Source organism: Danio rerio, chromosome 6 (assembly GCF_052040795.2).
Source record: "Danio rerio strain M-AB ecotype USA chromosome 6, GRCz13ab, whole genome shotgun sequence".
Classification (NCBI taxonomy): Eukaryota; Metazoa; Chordata; class Actinopteri; order Cypriniformes; family Danionidae; genus Danio; species Danio rerio.
In genome coordinates, this window is record NC_141026.1 from 11305396 (window position 1) to 11324075 (window position 18680).

At 33.8% G+C, this 18680-nt stretch overlaps 2 long non-coding RNA genes across 2 annotated transcripts in view; one reads left to right on the forward strand and one right to left on the reverse strand.

Annotated features, from left to right (window-relative positions):
• Positions 1-18680, reverse strand: part of LOC147843375 (uncharacterized) — a 704457-nt gene that overhangs the window by 588389 nt on the left and 97388 nt on the right. The gene's annotated exons all lie outside the window — the stretch shown is intronic.
• LOC147843381 (uncharacterized) lies at positions 3426-8309 on the forward strand. Its single transcript, XR_015493361.1, has 2 exons — positions 3426-4914; positions 5151-8309. It is a non-coding gene; the product is annotated as an uncharacterized LOC147843381 (long non-coding RNA).

Consider the following 18680-nt stretch of genomic DNA (forward strand, 5'->3'; position numbering starts at 1 on the left):
CGGTTTTAAAAATAGTGTTGCGTTTACTTTATCCCAAGCACTGGAAATAGGTTTGGCAGACCTCACTACATCTTTCTGTTTCTTCCTTTCCCTTCTTTATGAACCCCACCAAAGGGAATTAAGATATTACACTTATTTATGACAGTCAGTCACCAAAGCCAAATCACAAGGAAACGTTCAGCCTAAATGACTCCCTCTCTGTGAATCCGATTTATTTCCGTGCAGTATCAGGAGGTTGAATTGAGATTTGATTAAAGAGACGAATAGAAGGAATGCCATGTAAAGATCTACCGGGTCAAAACTGAATTCTGAATTGAACCAAATTGACTTTCCTTGGCTGGAATGAATGGAACAGGCCTCAATCCATGATGATGAATCTCAGTCTTCAATGAGGCACATCACTGTATTGTTTCTGGGGTATTGATGTTGTTATCACATGCACTTTTCCTGTTGATTGCAAACGTTAAACCTAAAATGTGAGAATTATATATAAGTTTGTTAGTGGTTAAGACATACAGCAGTACACTTACACAACTATACATATTTATCATTGTATAGAAAAAAGCACAGGCGTTCTTTATTGTTTTTCCAGTTGTTTACCAAAAGTGCCATTTTTTTTTATTAATTCTTATTTTCTAAACCGCGTCATGTTTTCATATAAACTATATAAAAAAAGCTGGAGCACCAGAAAAAAGTAAAATAACAGCCGTTAAATTACAGAAGTTTACCATAAAAAATAACAGCCGTTAAATTACAGAAACTTACCGTAAAATAACAGCCGTTAAATTACACAAGTTTACCATAAAAAATAACAACCGTTAAATTACAGAAACTTACCGTAAAACAACAGCCGTTAAATTACAGAAGTTTACCATAAAATATAACAGCCGTTAAATTACAGAAACTTACCCTAAAATAACAGGCGTTAAATTACAGAAGTTTACCATAAAATATAACAGCCGTTAAATTACAGAAACTTACCCTAAAATAACAGGCGTTAAATTACAGAAGTTTACCATAAAATATAACAGCCGTTAAATTACAGAAACTTACCCTAAAATAACAGGCATTAAATTACAGAAGTTTACCATAAAAAATAATAGCCGTTAAATTACAGAAACTTACCCTAAAATAACAGGCGTTAAATTACAGAAGTTTACCATAAAAAATAACAGCCGTTAAATTACAGAAACTTACCGTAAAATAACAGCTGTTAAATTACACAAGTTTACCATAAAAAATAACAACCGTTAAATTACAGAAACTTACCGTAAAACAACAGCCGTTAAATTACAGAAGTTTACCATAAAATATAACAGCCGTTAAATTACAGAAACTTACCCTAAAATAACAGGCGTTAAATTACAGAAGTTTACCATAAAAAATAACAGCCGTTAAATTACAGAAACTTACCCTAAAATAACAGGCGTTAAATTACAGAAGTTTACCATAAAAAATAACAGCCGTTAAATTACAGAAACTTACCGTAAAATAACAGCTGTTAAATTACACAAGTTTACCATAAAAAATAACAACCGTTAAATTACAGAAACTTACCGTAAAACAACAGCCGTTAAATTACAGAAGTTTACCATAAAATATAACAGCCGTTAAATTACAGAAACTTACCCTAAAATAACAGGCGTTAAATTACAGAAGTTTACCATAAAAAATAACAGCCGTTAAATTACAGAAACTTACCCTAAAATAACAGGCGTTAAATTACAGAAGTTTACCATAAAAAATAACAGCCGTTAAATTACAGAAACTTACCGTAAAATAACAGCTGTTAAATTACAGAAGTTTACCATAAAAAATAACAGTTAAATTACAGAAACTTACTGTAAAACAACAGGCGTTAAATTACAGAAATTACCCGTAAAATAATAGGTGTTAAAATATGGAAATTTAGCGTAAAATAACAGCGTTAAATTATAGAAATTTACCATTAAAAAAAATAACAACAGGCATTAAATTACAGAAATTCACCTAAAAAAAAAACTGGCATTAAATAACAGAAATTTACTGTAAAACAACAGGCGATAAATTACAGAACTTAACCGTAAAACAACAGCGTTAAATTACGGAAATTTACTGTAAAAAAATAACAGGCATTAAATTACAAAAATTTACTGTAAACAGTAGGAGTTAAATTACAGAAATTTACTGTGAAACAACAGGTGATAAATTACAGAACTTTACTGTAAAACACCAGTGTTAAATTACAGAAATTTACTGTAAAATAACAGGTGTTAATTTACAGTAATTCACTGTAAAATAACAAGCATTTAATTACAGAAATTTAGCGTAAAAATAGCAGGGGATAAGATTCATAACAGGCGTTAAATTACAGAAATTTACCAAAAGTTTAAGGAAATTACTATAATTTAACGTCCATTATTCTATGGTAAATTTCTGTAATTTAATGGCTCTTATTTTACGGTAAATTTCTGTAATTTAACAGCCATTATTTTACTTTTTTCTGGCACCCCAGCTGCTACCCCATATTTGACTGATTTTCATCTCAACATTTTGAAAATAAAGCAAATGTGAATCTAACCATATTAGTAAAATGGTTATTTGGTGTTAAAACCTTCGAAGGCAAGTGTCATGATTGATGTTTTACGGTCCCCAAAAAAAGGATTTAGTCTGTAGAGTTCTTTGTAAAACTCTGTTCCAAAACCTTGCGAGAGCACTCTTGAAGTTAAGGCTGTTCTTACTTTAGGCAACAACACTGTTAAGTAAAGAATATTTGAACCATTGAATTGAATCAGAAAATAATGCACACCAGAGACGCAAGATACAGTTCTCAGGAATGATTTTTAGAAATCATGTTAACGTCAAATCAAACAGTCGTCATGTCAGTTTGCTACTGTAAACTAAAGCTTGCAATGCTTGCCCTGCCTTCGAGATCTTCTGATTGGTCCACTGCTTTGGAACTGACATTGATGAGCTGTGCTGCCTGTAATATTTGACAAGTTGTCTTAAAAATACAATGTGTGAGGTACTGAAAAAGCACATCTGTCAAGTCACAGACATCTCTCAAGCACTTGTTTACGTAGGAAAACTATGTAAAAATAGAGCATTCAAATAGAAAAAAAACATCTTCATTGTGGTAAAATTTTGCACCTTACAGGTGGACATTAGTACCCTTTTGTACCTTTAAAGTCCCCAAGAAATCTAAACTAACCATATTGTTATTGTTAGCTCAAATTGCCAGTATGGGGTGAATTAATCTGTGCAAATCATTAATAAAAAAATAGTTTTCCCTTGTAATCATTCATTTCTATATCTTAGGAATTGGGTGTGGCTAACATATTTAACCAACTGTCTGTTTTGACAACAAACAGAATAGTGAGCAGGAGGAGGCTGTTAGGATGTAATAACTCTTCTTAACCCCCTTTCCTGATCTTTCTGAATGAAACGTCTTGTCACGATAGGGTTTTACAAAAACAAAAAAATATCCAAGTGCACCAAAAATGTATTCATTAAACAAAAAAGTGATGATCTAAAAAACACAGTGAAGACAAGAAACAAGCAAGAATACAAAACAAAATTACAGATACAAATACCGGACGCACAAAAAAGTGAGTTCAGACTAGAAACAAATCAGGAATCCAAAACATTGAGAAGATGCAAAACAAAATGATCAAAAAAAACATACAAACCAAAGCACGAGAAACAAAAGCACAAAGCAAATATCCAAAGGCAACTAAAACACAACAGAACAGGGCTTATAAAGACAGGACACAATTAAACAAACAAGGAACAGCTGAAAAACAATGATTAATCACGTGTGCAGGGATACCAGAAATTATGCATGGGCTGGTATAGGATTCTGACAGTGTGATAACCTTGGATAATAACATCACTGTATTGCGATTACTGCTCTAATATTCCTTTTAAATGTCTGGATAAAAAACGAAAACTTTTTTCCCCTTTTTTAGCACAATATATTTTATTTTGGAAAAGATTTAAAACATTTTGGAGCAGTAAACATGTCAGGCTATATAATTCAAATGAATGATGGACTTCTGCTGTCTTCGTTAGTTTCAAAACCACAGATTTCTTTACAATTCAAAACAAGTATCCACATGAGGACCCTGCAACAGGTGTGACACACCTACTTTACTACATCCATTCAGCCCTCAGTAGAAAAAACAAGCCACGCCCACTGTTTTCTCATTCGATGTTCCGTTTATATAGGAACTGCGCCACAAAATGAAAAAAAATGGCTGCAGCTTCCGATTCATGGGGACTTTAAGATACTATGAGGTGCACGTTTGTAGTTTTTGGATTTTAATATGTACCTTTAAGGATCTGTTAAGAACAAAATGTACTTTTTGAGAGAGTGACAGATTTAATACCTTTATTTCTGAGAGTGTACAGTAACTTTACCACAAAATGTATAATTTTTAGAAAGACCTGCATGCTTGAACAAGCCATGACTGGGGCTTGAGCAAATAAACTAAAGTTTGTCGTAAATTCAATTCCAAACTGCTTTGAATCATGTTCTGTGATTCAACAGCTGCATCTCTGCCAACAGCAAAACTGCGGCTTCAAGAAAAGTTACGTTACCTTGATACTGAAAATTGATCATATACTTTATCTAGTTACTACTTCTATGGAGAAGAGAAAGGGAGTACGATGTTTTCATAGTAAACCATACTTTTGTGACTAAAATACAGAAATATTTTTTATTTTTATACTGCTGTGTAATATTCATTTGCCTTGTCAGTTTTTGTTGTTGAAGCCTGGAAAGATTGTTAAAAACAAGGCTGAAATCATTTGTCGAAATTATACGAAACTGGCCCAGCAGACACACAACGTCATAAGACGTTAATATTAGATTAGATTTAGGTAAGCATCTGAGGACAGTGTTATTTTGGTAACACTTTACAATAAAGTTCATTAGTTAATGCATTTACTAACATGAACTAATCATGAACAACACATGTACAGCATTTATCAATCCTAATTGAACATTTACTAATGCATTATTAACATTCAAGTCCATGCGTGTTAACATTAGTTAATGCACCATGAGTTAACATGAACTAACAATGAACTACTGCATTTTCATTAACGAACGTTAACTAACATGAACAAATACTGTAGTAGATATGCTGTTCATTATTTGTTCATGTTAGTAAATGCATTAATTAACATTAACTAATGAACCTTATTGTAAAGTGTGACCATTATTTTTATGTCTATTAACGATGTGAAATGACATGATATTTGGTTGATTTTAGGTTGTGTCTCAAAATGACCAAACTCCAAAGTCGAGCCAACATCTTAAACTAACATCATATTGACGTCAAAAACTGAGATTTATTCATCAGGTCTGGCAACCAAAATCAAACGTCTGATAGACGTCATATTGGTAACGTGCACACATCTTCAAGCTGTAACAACAATATTTTATTCTGTGTTTAATAGACGTCTAATAGACATCTAAATGTGACAGCTTGGCTAAACCAAGGCTAAACTTGGGCTGTCAGTGAAAATCTAATAAACATCTCAGAGTAGCCCAAAACTAGACTATAGTCATCAAATAGACAGATTAGAAACACTTTATATGTGTAGTCATTCATTTCTGTCTATTTGTTAATTAGTCTATATTTTAGGCAAAGACCGGTATAAGATTTACACGGTATTGTGATTACTGCTCTAAAATACATTCGTTTTAAATGTCTGGGTAAAATTAGGGTTTCATCACATCAAATTTAAGACTTTTTAAGACTGTTTTAAGACCAATATCAATGAAATTTTAGACTATCACAGGGCAAAACACTAATAATTTTCTATAATAACCAGTGGAGTTTTTTCTTACTTGCCCAATTAAAATTAAAATTCAGTTATTTCTTAGCCACATATTTTAAATAGTGTCAAAACAAGCAAACTCTATTTATATACACATATTGTTATTAGCACAAGCTTTCGTTGAAAAAAGACAAGTTTTAAAAGCTGTAATAAACAAAATTTTTGCACAACATAATTTATTTTTTTAAATATAATTTTGTTTTCTAATGTTCAATAAAATATTTTCATTAGGTTATTATTTATATTGAGGGTAACTACACCTTATTTAACACTTGTTTATAAAATCTGTATTTTTTGGTGTCATTTATTTACGTGACATTCACAATGACGTACTAATCTGAAAGTCTTCTGAAAATCAAAGCAAACCTGAATATTTTTCAAAAATGCAATCTAGCATAAACAATATTAAATTAAAGAGAATCAGAATGTCTATAATAAACAACATTTATGCACAACATAAATTTATCCATTAAAACATGTAAACATGGAGAACCTTTAAACAAATGTTATTGTAAGGCTGTAAGGAAGACTATTAAACCATATTGCTAAATAGTTAATAAAAGTTAATTTTGTTAAACATTTTTGTTGGTTGTACCTGTTTATATGTATTTAGGACCCACAACAGCATATTTCAGTGAATTCTTTTAAGGCCCCCAAATTTAGTTTTTGAAATTTAAGACAATTTAAAACCCTGCAGAAACCCTGAAAAAACTAAAACATTTTCCCCTTTGAACACAAAATATTTTGTTTTAAAAGACATTTAAAATATTTTGGAGCAGTATGTCAGGCTGCTCTCTTCATTAGTTTCAAAAACACAAATGTCTTTGCAATTTAAAATAGCATCTTTTTTATTTTTAATAATTTTTTTTCGGGGTTTTCACCTTTATTTTTGATAGGACAGTATAAATAATTGACAGGAAAGCAGAGAGAGGGGCAGGATCGGCATAGGACCACGAGGCAGAATCGAACCCAGGTCACCTTGAGCACCGGAGAGCATGTGTCGACGCACTAACCACTACACCACTAGCGCCAACTTAAAATAGCATCTTTGATTATTTATTTTCTGCTGGCGATACTGCTTTCCTAAAAATCTTACACATACCTTAGGAACAGTATATAGCAGAAAATGTTGGCGGTTATAAAACCTTGACTTTTCCAAACCGCAGTATACCTTGAAAACGGTTATCGTCCCATGTCTAGTCTAGTTTTGGCCTATTAGAGGTCTGTTAGATTATCACCAACAGCCCAAATTTAGCCTTGTTTTAGCCGAGACGACTATGTTTAGACGTCTATTAGACATGTTTTAAAAACAAAAAATGCTTGTTATGAAGTAACCAAAATGCATTGTCTGTCAATTTAAATTTTCCAAACAAAATGCAACATTTTTTGATGTTGCAGCCTAATCTCACGAGGAAACATAAGTATTTTACGTTTTGCTAGTTTAGTGGCTAATTTGTACGAATTCGTATGAGTTCAGTCATATGAAAATGTAAGATTTTAAAAAGGAGGCGTGGCACCTGACCCCACCCCTAACCCCAACCGTCATTGAGCGATAAGCAAATCGTACTAAACTGTACGAATTAGATCGTACGAATTGAATTAGCAACTAAATCAAAAAGTTACGATTTGCTGTGAGATTGTGTTTGATATTTTATGTTGACGTCCTGTGCCTGCTGCAAGTCAAGCAGTCAAGACTTCTGCCTGAACAGCTTTGCTATGTGTACGTTATGTAATTGCACTCCTCTCAATGTTCATTAACCAATAAGAATCAAGCAGTCAACAGACATGCAGAATAAAATGTCATTTAAATGGAATTTTTCGCTCAATATTTTAGGTAAGGGGTCAAAAACCTGAATCGTTTCATTGAAAAGTGTTTTTAATCATACAGTTTTGTTAACTGCTTGCATGTTGTTGTCTATAGGCAGTCAGGCCCTCACTAGGTTTTGGAACAGAACTATTTACATCCCTTAACAGATATTAAAAATCACTGCAAAATGTATTGCAATGTCTGCAATGTAAAACACAGACAACAGAGGTGAGAGTAATACATCATAAGCATATCATAAACCTATTTCCATTTCTACAACCCAGGCCAGAGAGCTCTGAAATCTTGTCGTGTTTGCAGTAACGGTGCACTAAACTCTCTGAAGTTGTTTTGTTATTCACTAAGACTTTGGACAGCTGTGTTTGGTATTTCTAAGTGCTGGAATTGGTGTTAAAGGTGCATTACAACCGCACATGATGTTTCACTGTGTCAACACCACATTTAGTGGTTGCTCCCTCCTTTCTGCGTTCCAAAATATGACATTTGACAGAGTGTGCTCTCACTATATAAACTGCATTTAGAACTGAGTTGTGAGTTTATCGCAGTCGGACAGAGAGAGTGTGCGTTGCCATCTTCTTAATTGACTCTGTTGTGTTTGTTTTCACGACTTTTTGAGTATTGTAAACAATTTGCTAATTAAATATGTTTATCTTAAGAATTGTTTGCTGTTTTTAATTGACCTCAAAGATGTCACGTTCTTTTAAAATTATTTCCCATGTGCTGTTTGATGGAGAGAAGATTTTAAATGTTAAAACAATAGTTTTAATAACTCATTTAATAACTATTTGCTTTTGTTATTGCTATGATGATGGTACATTATTAATTTTTTGGTTATTCTGCATGATACCAGTATTTAGCTTAAAGTGCCTTAGGTTAAGGTAATTAGTAGGCCCACACGAAATCTGCACGCACAGAATTTCACAGATTTTCCACAGTTTTTTAGCCCATCATTAATTCTGTTTATTCACTTGAGTAAATGTGTGTAAATCTATATTTATTCAGTTTTAAATTAAATTCCATTGTTATTATTGACTAAAATGAAAATGTTCATCTGATTTATATTTTCTGATTATAATATTTTTTGTCTTTTAGTAGAGATATTATATGAGAGACTTGCTTTGTTTACCAAATACAGTGAATCTAATTGGGTTTGCATTTTAAACATTAAATAAAAGTTTAAAAGATATTATTTTTATTTCAAATATTAAGGTTTTAGTTATGATACTCCCGAAATAATTCCGCAGAAATCTGCATATTTTTTACCAAAATTCTCTGCAGAAATTGCAAAAAACGTCCGCAGATTCCGTCTGGCCCTATTAATTAGGCATGATTTGTTCTGTAGTCAACTGAAAATAATATTTAAAAAAATAATTATAATAATATAAAAATAATATTAAGAGGGCTAATAACATTGACCTTAAAATAGTTTCTAAATTTATTCAATTTCATCCCGCCAAACTAAAAGAAATAAGACTATCTCCTGCCGAAAAATATTATATGAAATAGTGTGAAAATTCTCTTGCTTTGTTTTATTTTCATGTATTGTAAAATGTAATGTGTATTTATATAGCACATTTTATTGTGTATGGCCATAAACCCAAAGATGATTGTGAGGCCATGATGGGTAAGGGCTGATGAAGGGACATTGGCCAGAACACCGGGGTTACATCCTTACTCTTTACGAGAAGTGCCTTGCCTCAGTTTGACGTCTCATCGGAATAACAGTGCTCACTGACAGTATAGTGTCCTCTACACTATACTGGGGCATTAGGACTCACACAGACCACAGGTCGAGCACCACCCACTGGCCTTACTAACCTCACTTCCAACAGCAACCTAGTTTTCCCAAATGGTCTCCCATCCAGGCCATGTTTAGCTTCAGTGAGTAACCGATCTTGGGCTGCAGGGTGATATATTTGTGGCCAATTTTAAAGAGCACCTATGGTGGAAAATCTACTTTTCAAGCTGTTTGGACAGACATACTATGTGTAGGTACAGTATAGTGTATAGACCATCATATTGGGGTGATATAAACAAACAGAGTCCTTTTTTTTTTCAATTTAACAACATAAAAACGGTGGACCAATTGGAGCGTTTTTGAGACAGACCGAAACTTGACGTAGGAGTGCGGTCCCCCCGCCCACTAATATTGATTGACATGCGCGCATTGCCATATCCTCAGTTTGTTGTTTTACGTCCGCCATTTTCAGCATGTGAGTCAAAGCGATGTCACCAAAGAAACACCCTTGCTCTATTTTTTGTTTGTAAGGCTCATTGGGCTCAACACAGGAGCCTTCATCATCTTCCTGTGAATGAGCAACAAAGATTTTACATTTAGCGGTCATTTGCACTGAACACGCCTTGAATGCAACGTATCAAGATTCAGGCAATTAAAAACAGCTGATAAACCAAGTCTTTCAGCAGTCTCTCCGAAAACACTTGATTGATCTCAGCTGGCGGATCAACGTTCATCATATGATCGCTCTCATCAGCACCATTGTTTGTAACTTTAGGTGGGTTTGCAAACATGTGTACTTTTCATTGCGTTTTCCTAAACTTCAGCCGTTTGCTTTTCCCGCAGTCACCGACACTCCCTGTCGTCTCAACTAGGTGCGGCTGGATAGTGCGTCCACGTTGCCTCACGGCGCGTCCCTCCATTGGAAATAACAAACTTGCCTAAAGTGGGTCGCACACCAGAAGCCTCGCACGATAAATCAATCTATTCGCGCGTAAATAGCCAAGTGAACATTTGAGTTTACTCGCTTCATTCGCGCGTCAAACCCTGCTTCATTCACACATTAAATCCGCTTCATTCGCGCATCAAATTCACTTCAGAACAGATGCGGATTCTTGTGATGGGCAGGGCTTCTGTCTGCCTGGTGACTCTAGCTTCGTTGCTAAATGGCTAACATGGAATTTATTAGGAAAATTTATGTGCTTTATAAAGGCTGAAAAACAGCGTAGATACGTTTAGGGCCGTGTCTGAGTCCACTAGATCCTTTCAGAGGTGTATCCAGCTCTATGAGCTCATAAACTCCTCCAGAAACTTAACGTGGATGATGGAGGCTTTCAGCAGTGCTTTTGACTGAGCAGAGCCCAGTTTGATGCACTGTTGTGGGTGTCGGCTGGGGGATTTCCCTCGGGACACCAACAACAGGCTCTACGTCACAATCATGCCCCCACAAGAGCAAGCTTACTCATGTTGCTTCTCTCTGTCTGCCTGTCTGTTGCCGTACATAAAGCGGGGTTAAATTGGATGGGAAGTTTAAACTAATTTTCATGTGAAGCTTTTAAACATCCAAAATAGTCGAAGCACAGATCAAGATCTCCTAATGCAATTCAAAAGCATAAATAATCAGAAAACCCCGGTGATCTCATAGAGTTTTTAAATTCATTTCTTTGTCATTTTTCATTGCAGTCTTCAAGTTTGTAATGGATATAAATACACTGGAGGCGCTAATCTGTCTAAAGGTGAATATGTGTATGTCTGTGCGTTATTATGCTGTACTGATGGTAACAAAATGAAATAACAGTTCATTTTAAAAGTACATACAGAAACAATACATTTCTGTGTTTGTGACATTCAGGTAAATTAGATTGAATTGTTTCAGTCGTTTGTTGTAGTTAAAGTGATGTGCGTAGGAAGATATTTTGCAGTAAGTATTAATTTTTTCCACATAGATCATAAGATTTTTTTTTTTACATTCTGTCATCGTGACTTATGTTTTAATGGCTTTGTTTTTTTAATTTCAAGTTAAATGTAATTTTCAACAATTAAAATATGCAGGGCAGTAATTCCATTTAAGGACTCTTAAATGGACAGTCTATGCAAATTAGGGGAAATTGTGCAAAGGCAGAAGAGAGAAAGAAAAACACGAATAAATTATGCAAATAACAAAGGGACTTGACCATTTCAAAGCCTAAATTTCCAGTAATAAGCGCAGTTTTTCATTTTTTATTTTACCACGCGTCTATGAAATGACAGTGCTTCAGTGTGTGTGTGTGTGTATGTGTGTGTGATGGATTTGACATGGGGTGAATGAACACAAACGGCACTAAATGCCAGTGTGCATGTCTGTGTGTGCGTTACGGCTTTCCGGACGACGGTACATTTGCGGGGTAATTATGCATGGTATTGGAATGAAGTTCAAATTATGTGTCCATTTGTGTGTGCCTGTTTGTATTTTCTGTTACTTTAACAGCTAGACAACATGTTTAACCTTTCTTTTTAACTTAATCTTTCTCTCTTTTGAATGAAAGACCTCTTTTTTTTTTTTTTTTTGAGGTCTGTTTAGGGTTTATTATTGATAACTAAAAAACATAATAATAATAAGTAAGTCTAACCCAAATAAAAAAAAGTATTAAAACTAAACATATCATTCAGGCATTTCTGCATGGAGTTTGCATGTTCTCCCTGTGTTCCCGTGGGTTTCCTGTGGGTGCTCTGGTTTCCCATACAGTTCAAAGACATGTGCTTTAGGTGAATTGGGTAAGCTAACTGTCCGTAGTGTATGAGTGTGAATGAGTGTGTATGGATGTTTCCCAGCGATGGTTGCAGCTGGTGTGGATGAGAAAGTGAAATAATGAAGCAAAGCTATAAGCACAGTGCAGAAGAAACATAATGAAATATAGAAGATACAACTACTTAACATTAGGGATGCTCCAATCGATCGGCAGGAGATTGGTATTGGCCGATAATCACATTTCATGACTCGACCGGTATTTGCCAATCTGGCCGATCTTATGAACTGATCACAAGTGTTTGTTTATGAGTTTACACAGAGCAGGTTGCATGTGCACTCATCTGCAGCGCTACAACACATAATGAGGTAATGATGTGTGCGGGTGTGAGCAGTCTTTGTGCTCCCAACACACTTGTATTTAGTCCTTTTTTACAGTTAATGTCAGAATTATTAGCCCCCCTTTGAATTTTTATTTCTTTTTTTAAATATTTCCCAAATTATGTTTAACAGAGCGAGGGAATTTTCACAGTATTTCTGATAATATGAAAGGTAGCCCCTTTATGGTATATTTTGTCTGATAGTCTACAAAACAAACTACTATGTTTAGAAATGTGCCGAAAAAATCCCAAAATTGGGGAAAAAATAAACAAGGGGGGCTAATAATTCTGACTTCAATTGTATAATAACTAAAAGTTCTGTGTTTTTGACTATTACAAGTTCACTAAAAGCTCTAAATATTAGGGAAATAAAAAGAAAAACAAAACAAAACTTTGAAAGACAAAACTTTTTTATTTAATTTTAATATATTTAACAATATATCTTGTTGTAATATTCTTGTCTCAATAAACAGTAGTTTATAGGCCTATTTTCTTTTAGGAAAAAAGTATTAAAATTTTTAGGTGTGCATTTTAACTTCTTATGCATCAAATATGCACTCCAAACTTTTTCTTCATTGAGACATGTTGAATTCTTCTTCCATCGTGTTTCCAAAAAAAAATTACCTACAATTTTCTGTAAAGCTGATTCTACCATTACATGTCAATACAAAATAGTTATGAGACATGATTAAGGGATATACAGTTGAAATCAGAATTATTAGCCCCCCTTTGAATTTTTTTCTTTTTTAAATACTTCCCAAATGATGTTTAACAGAGGAAGGAAGATTTCACAGTATGTCTGATATTTTTTTTCTTCGGGAGAAAGTCTTATTTGTTTTATTTTAGCTAGAATAAAAGCCATTTTTAATTTTTAAAAAAACATTTATGGTCAAAATTATTAGCCCCTTTAAGCTATATATTTTTTCGATAGTCTACAGAACAAACCATTGTTATACAATAACTTGCCTAATTACCCTAACCTGTATAGTTAACCTAATTAACCTAGTTAAGCCTTTAGAAGTGTCTTGAAAAATATCTAGTAAAATATTATTTAATGACATCATGGCAAAGATAAAATAAACCAGTTATTAGAAATGAGATATTAAAATTTTTATGTTTTGAAATGGGATGAAAAAATCTTCCCTCCGTTAAACAGAATTTAAAGAGGGGGGATAATAATTCAGGGGGTTTAATAATCCTGACTTCAACTGCATTCAACATCCTAAGGAGAGATATTAAGGTTATTATACTTGAAGGGAAAATGTGCTTTATGCAATGGTAAAGTTATATAAAGCTTGAAGCATTAGAATCAGTACTCGTATCGGCCGATCTCCATGACAAGGAATCGGAACTCAACATTGGCTACAAAAATGCAGATCACACATTGGGCTTTATTTTGACGGTCCATGTGCAGAGCAAAACACAGGGCGCAAACGCTTTCAGGGCGTGTCAGAAAAACCTGCTTTGCATCATGGCGCATGGTCTAAAAGGGTTGAGTTTATTTTCTTAATGAGTTATAGGTGTGTTTTGAGAATAAACCAATTAGAGTCTCATCTCACATTACCTTTAAGAGTCAGCTGCTCGCGCCAAGAGCGCATTCGCTATTTACAGGACACAAAGTAAGTCTAAGTGGAAAAAATGAGCATTTCACTAGCGAACAGTTATAGTTGACAGTTTTTTAACAGAAAGCATCTACTGCGTGAGAATGAGAGATAATGAAACTACTTTCACTTTCGCTCTTGGATAGGGAAACCTTTAGGCACAGACATTAATTAGTATATAAATAAATAATTTTGTTTGTTAAGCGCAAATATTCGTTTCAAAACTATTTCTAAATTCAGTTCTAATTTCCAGCAAACGAATAAATGAATAATAATAACAAAATGAGCTCAAAAACCTGAGTTATATCCTAAAACACATGCTATGCCCCATATGGTCTAAAACCTGGCAGGTGGGCAAATCTAAGCTTGCTTTTAATAAAACAAATATAAATATGGATATAATAAATAATACTGCTAATAATAATAACAATTTACAAAAGCAAATTGTTATGAATGAACTGAATAAGCCTCCTGAGATGAAGAAGACATAAAAGCAGTGGTTTTTCATATTTATGTAGGCTAGAAAATAATATGCTTTGTAATATTTTAATCCTTTATATTTATATCCTATATCTATTCTTATTATATCCTATATATATCCTTAATATTTACATTTTTTCATATGTAAAGATATTTGCCTATTGCTCTCTTGTGCGTATTAGGCAGTGCGTAAGCGAGGCGCAACTCTGCGCCTGAGTTTAAACCGGGTTAGTTTTGGTCTAATGAAAAATCTATTATAGTTTCTCAAAATAGCGCCAGCGGTCCGCCTAATAACGCCTCCCTTTTTAGACCAGAACGCCTATGGGCGGACAAATGAGCGCTAATGCATTTGCTATTTAAACAGTGTAGCGCAACGCCTCAAAACGACTCTTGCGCCAAGCTGAAACTACCAAAAGACTATTGCGCCGCCACACTGCGCCGGGTGTATGAAAGGGCCCATAATTTATTAACATTAGATGTGAAAATAAAACTCTGATGTGCTAAAATCAAGAGAAAAAAAACTAGAAAAAACAGTAATTTAAACAAAAAAAAAGCATAAAAAGAATTGCGGGAAAGTAAATTTATGGTTATTTACAAGGAAACTTATTGTTAAATATTTAACAGATTTTTACTATGCATCTTCTTTACATTTTTCTGAAGTCTCACTCCTTGGTGGACCCTATTTAACCTTATTCTTGTAAAACAGTATAAAATCTAACTTTCATTCATTGTTTTAAATGATTTTGTAAAAAAACAACTGCCTCGATGCGTTAAAGAAACAAGCAAAAATACATCAGGTTTGCGTTACGATTTCTAACTTATTTGACGGATTTTCGCTAAAAGAGGTTCTGGAAAAAGGCCCGTCCATCTTGAATTTATATTCCGAGTCACAGTGAAAACCCAGACAGCCCTATAAAGCTCATCATGCGGTCCAATCAGCTGCCCTGCCATTTGATCCTCTTTTTAATGTGCCCGAGATGCAGGAACATTTCGTTCTAGATGAGGGCTGATAACAGTGATGATGTCTTCTAATCTCAGACAATTATCTACATGTTATTGTGGTTAAGCCAGAATGAAGATGTATTCATCGTCACGATTCTCTATTTTAATAGACACCTTAATTACCCCCAACACAAGTCATTAAAATGTAAGGTAGAGTACTCATTTGAATAATCATAGTGCTGTCTTGGCAGGCATTGAGACCTCTTGTTCACAGCGGCGAGTTCAACACTGAACTGTTAAAAATATACCTTTTATATTTTGATTTGAGCTCTTTTTTTATTCGGCAGAGATGTCTTTCAGAGATAGATAGGTGTGCTTTGTCCAGGCTTTATCTGCAGTTCTGAGCTATTTTTCTCTGTCTCTGCTTTAATGGTTGCTACTTTTGATGGCACACTGTTTACACCATTGATCTCGTACAATGACAGGTCTGAGTTTTGTGATGGGGTGCCCATTTAAGCCCATTGTTTGATACTGTAAAATGTTCTTTTCTCTGTTAGTTCACAGTAAAAGCACATTTCAGATAACCTATAGATTGCTACATTATTAGAGCCTGATTTTATTTGAAAAGTGTTTTATGACCTTGCGGAAAACACTGATAATACGATCATCTATCACTGCTTTAATGACAGTTTAACTTGTGTAGCTTTATAGCATTTTTGTTCTGAAAACACTGACATTTTTATTAATTTAACTTACCAGATCAAACCGAGTAAAGTTGCAGGAAAGCTTTTAAAGATGTATATACAATTGAAGTCAGAATTATTAGCCCCTGTTTATTTTTTTCCCCAATTTCTGTTTAACGGAGAGAAGATTTAAACAGCACATTTCTAAACATAATAGTTTTAATAACTCATTTCTAATAACTGATTTATTTTATCTTTGCCATGATGACAGTAAATAATATTTTACTAGATATTTTTCAAGACACTTCTTTACAGCTTAAAGTGACATTTAAAGACTTAACTAGGTTAATTGGGTGAACTAGGCAGGTTAGGGTAATTAGGCAAGTTATTTTATAACGATGGTTTGTTCTGTAGACTATCAAAAAAAAAAAAATAGTTTAAAGAAGCTATTAATTTTGACCTTAAAATGTTTTTTTTTTTTAAATATAAAACTAATTCTAGGCAAAATAAAACAAATAAGACTTTCTCCAGAAGAAAAAATATTATCAGACATAATGTGAAAATTTCCTTGCTCTAAACATAATTTGTGAAGTATTTAAAAAGAAAAACAATTAAAGGGGGGGGGGGGGGCTAATAATCCTGACTTCAACTGTATATTATGCAAATATACAGATAATTATGAAAGTCTGTTTTACCACTTTTTTTATCTGACAATTCTGACGCAAGTCATAATATATCTCACAAATTAGGGCTGCACAATACACTAAACGACAAAAGTCTGGTCACTTATCCAAGTTTTTAGGAACATCAATTAATAACTTGACTTCTAGGTGATCATTTGATATCAGAAGTTGCTTATATGAAAGGCAAAGACCTCTGATTACACTTATTATACCAGAATATAATATGATCATGCCTTGAATTTTAATTATTTAATTAGGACATTAAGGTCTGACTTCGTTTAGACCAGTGGTTCTCAAACTGTGGTACGTGTACCACTAGTGGTACGCAGGCTTCCTTCTAGTGGTACACGGATGAATAAAATATGTCATGTACATGCTACACACATTCAAAAATTTATCAAAAATGATGTATATGATATGTTATATATGACATATAGCCTATATTTCTGAGGTAATCTGCCACGTTTTTTTAACTGTGCAGAGTTGCAGCTGCTTTACTGGGCCTACTACGCTACTGTATTTCAATACTGCTCATTTTGGTGGTACTTGGAGAGACAATTTTTTTCTGAGGTGGTACTTGATGAAAAAAGTTTGAGAACTGTTGGTTTAGACTAAAGTCTTGTCACTCAACAGAAATAATTTACAGTATAGAATATAAAGTCATGGTGCAGTGGAAAAAGAATGAATATTGTGTATGACTCCCATGAGCTTGGAGGACTGCATCCATACATCTGTGACTCAAATAACTTATTAATAAAGTCATCTGGAATGGCAAAGAAAGCGTTCTTGCACGACTCCCAGAGTACATCAAGATTCTTTAGATTCATCTTCAATGCCTCCTTCTTCATTTTACCAGACATGTTCAAGTATAAGGAGGAGCACTATCCTGCTGATGAATTTGCCCTCTCCTGTGGTTTGTAATGTAATGGACAGCACAAATGTCTTGATACCTCAGGTTGTTGATGTTGCCATCCACACTGCAGATCTCTCACATGCCCTCAAACTGAATGTAACCTCATATCGTGACTTTTCCTTCACCAAACTTGACTGATTTCTGTGAGAATCTTGAATCCATACAGGTTCCAGTAGGTCTTTTGCAGTACTTTTGATGTTTTGAATGCAGTTCAACAGATGATTTCTCTGAAAAATCTACCTTCAGTCACTTTTCCAAATGATCTACTGGGATCGATGACAAGACTTTTGTCAGGTAATGTATATGGTTTTAGCATTGATTTCGCAATGTGTGAATCTGCAGTAGTTATATCATAGGATGTGCAATGTGGAGTCAGGATTACAGTTAACCAGGTACAACAGTTCAGAACACACGAGAATTTTGGAGTCATTTCAGTTTTACCATAATAGAGTGAAAGTTTATCAATTGCTTGTGTTTTTAAGGACTGTGTAAACATTTTAAGCAAAATTAAAGCATTTAAGCACAAGGGATTATTTTGTTTGTAGCTTTAACAAAGATTAATTGTATTGAATTATTTGCACAATGAAGAATATACAGCTTTATTATACATTTGATTAATTTATTTCTGTTGCTGAATAATACTGTTAAGACTCCTTCATTTGTTTATGTGTTCTATTATTTTATGCACTCCACTACAAAATCATCGCAGTCAGTATTAAATGATTAATTAATTACGGTATCTTGTAAAATAACGCAACATAAATGACATAAAATTATAATATTGCAATGTACAGTGCAAAATATTGTGCAGCCCGATCACAAGTCTGACTTTTTGTTCAGAACTGCATGATAAAAACTCACATTTGTTAGTGTTTTTAAGATAGAAC